The sequence below is a fragment of the Mercenaria mercenaria genome, chromosome 2 (genome assembly GCF_021730395.1).
Source record: "Mercenaria mercenaria strain notata chromosome 2, MADL_Memer_1, whole genome shotgun sequence".
Classification (NCBI taxonomy): Eukaryota; Metazoa; Mollusca; class Bivalvia; order Venerida; family Veneridae; genus Mercenaria; species Mercenaria mercenaria.
Genome location: NC_069362.1, coordinates 64927704 through 64933080, shown reverse-complemented (window position 1 = coordinate 64933080; position 5377 = coordinate 64927704).

Here is a 5377-nt window from a genome sequence, read left to right as displayed (position 1 = left end):
TGTTGTGTTTTCTTGGCACTTTTCAAGATCACCTCTGTTCATAGGAGAAAGCATTGGAACAATATTTTTGCTTCTAAAATGTCAAACTGAAAAATATACATAGTATGCAAAGAAATGATCAGTTTCAAGGTGAGCTTTTGTGACAGCTTGATGTCCGTCTTGCGTCTGTCAACAATTTAAAAAAAAAATCTACTTGAAAACTACTGGGCAGATTTACACCAAACTTAAATGGAATGATCCATGGGTGGCCCCCTTTCAAAATTCCCCAAAGAATTAAAATCCATTCAGATCCTTGGGTGGCCCCCTTTCAAAATTCCCCAAAGAATTAAAATCCATTCAGAACTGTGGTTGCCATGGCAACCAAAAAGAAAATCTTTAAAAATCTTCTTCTCAGAAACTTTTAGCTGGATTTCAAAAACATTTTGTAGAAATGATCTCTAGATGACCCTCTTCCAAAATTGCTTAAGCCATTCTATTTCGGTTAAAAAACTTGGCCACCAGGGGGCGGGGCTTGTTGTGATGCTAAACGCCATGCATGCTTTAAGTAATCTCTTTAAAAAAAATGAGAATCCTTCAAAATTTGTTACCCTCTGTCACATCATACTTGCACATATTGCTCATTGGTGATTGGATGCTTTCATATATATATTAAGTGTAGTGGATCTCTTTCTTTTCTATACATTAAGCCCTGTCGGTGAATTCAGCTTTCATGCTATTAATATGCAATAATCATACTTAGGGAAACATCCATCTGTTTTATCGATATTTTTTGTTTGGTATGCTTTATAATAAGTCAAACCTTAAGAAGGCATTGTAAAAAGTGGTTTTTATCAAATTTGGTAGGTTGAACAACCAATATTTTTCATGTTAAAATTTTTGTTTAGGTCCTCTTTTTCTCAAAGGCAATAAGAGTTACAGCTTTGAAACTTTACACATTAGATTAGTAATAATACCAAGAACTGTAACTCTAACCTGCATTTTGTCAGAATTATGGCACTTTTTGTTCTTAAAATTTAATTTCTGGGTTAAAATTTTTATTGGATCCACTTTACTTGAATACTGTCAGAACACTAGGTTTGAAACTCGAGTTAGGTGAGTATTTAGGCCAAAAGCCATTATAAGGTCTGATATGCATTTTGTCTTAATTATGGAACTTAGAAAATCAGTATTTCTTGGTATGATTTTTGTTTTGTTTAAGTTCACTTTTCTTGAATACTTGCTATAGCTTTGAAACTTCATACATATTTTTGTCATCAATTAGGATTAGAAAGAAGACCAAGAACCATAACTCTTTCCTTGCATATTGTCAAGCACTTAAATGTATGTGTTGGCACCTGCAGGCAGTGCTCTTGTTTTCTAGAGTTGCAGTATATTTTGGACTTGGAAATAATACAGCAACATCAGAACATTGTGTACTCAACTTCTACCATTTCAAATGAAATGAGACTTGGTATACTTCATTAGCATGAAGATGACATGCGCTTATTTTCAGGACTTTCATGTCTGGTCACTAGTTTTGGAGTTATGGCCCTTGTTTTGGACTTCCAACTATAACATCTACATCAGACATTGTGTAATCAACACCTGTAGTTACTATCCAATTAAAACAAAGTTTGGTATACGTCATCAACATAATGTAGATTTGTGCATAATTTACAGACTTCCATTTCTGATTTTTTTCTGGAATTATGGCCCTTCATAGACTTTGAAATATAACAACTGCATCTGAACGTTTTGTATGCAATTCCTCCTATAGATTACATTTACTTAACCCTTAGCCTGCTACAGGCGAATTTAACAGCCTTTGCAAACAGCTTGGAACCAGATCAGACGCCGATTAAATCGGCGTCTGATCAGGTTCCAAGCTGTTTGCTACTCTGACAATATTTATTCCAATTTTGGAGCAAATTGAATGAACTTTACAATTTAAGCAGACGACATTCCCAGCAGACGACAGTTTATCTAGCATGCTAAAGGTTAAGTAAAACTTTGTGTATATCAACAACATGAAATGGATATGCAAATTTTTTCGGGCTGTTCATTTCTGAGTATTATTTTCGGCGATGTGGTTATTTTGGACTTGGAAATACTACAGCTAATCAGACCATTGTTTATTTAACTTCTTCTACTGTTTGCATCCAGTTGATTGGAAACTTGTTATATATACATCAACAAGCAGCGGACAAACACAACATCATATGTTAGTTTTGTTGTATTGTCAATTTTAAGTACAATAAAATTTATCACATTTAGATTTCTCAGTTTTATAATTATGACAGTGTAAGTCCAAATGGTAGGCTTTAATGATAAACTTAAAACTTGTCTCAGTCCAGCAGATATGAGGAAGCCATCCAACTGGGTCATGGAAGGTTGGCGGTTTTACCTAGATGTGCACCCCTGATGAAATATGCCTGGAGGGGCATCTGGGGTGTGTTCTTCCACCATAAATAGCTGGAAAACTCACCATATGACTTTAAACCAAACCCAGCAAAATCAGTCAAGTGTTCCAATACCAGTGTTCTTGTAGCTCTTGTCAGTGCCAACTTGTTCTACTGAGTGACAGATCCCACAAGTTTGTCAGATGTGGAGAAATTGTGAAGACGATTTCTTCTGCAGGTGGTTGTTTGACTTGGTGATCTATTCTAATAGGATTGGTAGCAGTTGCTATATAACCTTATAGCGAAATCGCCTATACATGAATCTACGATAAAATATAGCTGTTCCATGCCACCCTACGACTGTAACATGACTGAGATTCTACTCTTGCTTCCGTAGTATGCCGACCGATACCCTCGACTTTTTCAGTGCTTAGTAGTAGTAATAAAAAGTACATCAACTTTTCTGAAACAATTCCTAACTGATGAATTTATTTGTTTATATTTTTTTTACCGTAAGAAAATGTTTCAGCCAGTCTACACGGTACATATACATGTACCGGAAAGTTTCAGCATCTATATCTGGTTGTGTACGTAGTTTACAATATCTGCGTTGTAGGCACATAATGCCAACTAGATTCTACTTTCTCAGTAAATAAATTATAATTCATGCTCCAATCTTCTAAGACTCGAGTGTTTAAGTGTTTATATGCCACAATGTTCTGGTGTGTATGTTGCAGTGTCATCATAGGTGACATGTACTATTTTTAGAAACCGCAGATGACCACTAATGATTTTGAGATTAATAGGTCACGGTCACAGTGACATGGAACAATTAAACAGTTTCCAGATGATAACTCAAGAATGCTTTAGCCTACGATCATGAAAGTTGATAGAGAGATTGGTAATGTCCAGTAGATGACCCCTATTGATTTTAACGTCAGTAGGTCAGAGGTCAAGGTCACAGTGATCCTGAACAGTTAAATAGTTTCTGAATGACTGAAGGCATGGGCCTAGTATCATGAAAATTGATGGGGAGGTTGATCATGACCAGCAGATGACCCCTACTGATTTTGAAATCAGTAGGTCAAAGGTCAAGGTCACAGCGATCCAGAACAATTATATGGTTTCCGGACAATAACTTGAGAATGCTTGGGCCTAGGACAATGAAACTTGATTGGGAGGTTGATCATGATCAGCAGATGACCCCTATTGATGTTGAGGTCTAAGGTCAAGGTCACAGTGACCCAGAACAGTTAAACGGTTTATTAAAAACAACTGGAGAATGCTTGGGCCTAGGATCATGAAACTTAATACAGAGGTTGATCATGACCAGCAGATGACCTCTATTTATTTTAAGATCAATAGGTCAAAGGTCAAGGTCACATTTACCCAGAACAGTAGAACTTTTGTATACAATGACCAAATTATTTCTGTTCCTTGTGCAATTACTGCATGCATGTATCAAGGGGGGCATTTCATGTTCTACGAGCTCTTGTTTTTGTTATTTTTAAATCAATATTTAGAAGTGAAGGATACACCTAAGCCTAAGGTTCCATACTAAGCCTTTAAAAGGAATATTATACAATAGAAATCAAGGACGCACCTCAAATTAAAGTTGTACATAAAGTCTCTATTAACAGAGAGATTCCCGCGCTCACGTGCTGTTATAACACCTTTTTAAAAGCGCATTCTGTGGCAAAGCTAAACATATTACGGCCCCAAAACAGATAATTCAAAAGGCAATGACATCAACATGAATAAACAATGTAGACTTTACCGCGCATCTCATGGAAATTTAATGACGTTGAGGGACAGTATGTGCATTTACCTGGTTTTTATGTGTTTCATGCTAGAATAGTGTTAGCACATGTTATTTTCGTGAAATAACACCTTCAGAATCCCTTGGGAATTGTTGGTACCCTCGCCCTAAAGGGCCAATCCCTCAGCATTCTGCAGATGTTATAACATGAAAAAGAATGCATTATCCCTATATTATAGTAAAAAGTCGTGGCTGCTGCAGAGTCAATGGAAGGAACAAAACAAGAGCTGTCCGTAAGACAGCCAAGCTCGACTATTCGAAATATTGTCCCAGAAGCAGGAAAATATTACCCAAAAAGGTTAAATATCAAGAGTTTTAAGTTCAAAAGGGGGAATAATTTGACCAAAATGCATATCAGTTATGGGACTTGCTGCTATCAACTAGTTTTATAACCCAAAGGCACATGTGAAGTTTCAATTCATATCTGCATTAGTTTTGGAGATGAAACTGCATGTAAAACTTTAACCAGAATTTTCAAGGCCAAAAGGGGTCATAATTTGCCAAAAATCATGCCAGAGTTATGGGACTTGACCCAGTGAGGTTGGTAATTGATCTAGAAAAAGAAAAAGTAAGTTTCAAATTTATATGCTTTTAGTAATAGCTGTATGTACTTGCACGCAAAACTTTAACCAGAATTTGCTAAGTCCAAAGAGGGACATAATTTGGCCAAAATGAAGGTCAGAGTTATGGGATTGCTGCTATCAACTAGATTTATAACCCCGAAGACACATGTGAAGTTTAAATTTCAATATCTGCATTAGTTTTTTGGAGATAATAACTTGCATGTAAAACTTTAACCAAAAATTTTCTAAGTCTAAAGGGACATAATTTGCTCAAAAACATGTCAGAGTTATGGGACTTGACCCAGTGAGGTTGTAATTGATCTACAAAAAGAAAATAAGTTCAAATCTATATGCTTTTTAGAAATAGCTGTATGAACTTGCACGCAAAACTTTAACCAAAATTTCTAAGTCCAAAAGGGGGCATAATTGGCCAAAATGAAGGTCAAGTTTAAGGGACTTGCTGCTATCAACTAGATTTATAACCCTGAAGACACATGTGAAGTTTCAAATCAATATCTGCATTAGTTTGGAGATAGTAACTTGCATGTAAAACTTTAACCAAAATTTTCTAAGTCCAAAAGGGGGCATAATTTGCTCAAAATACATGTCAGAGTTAT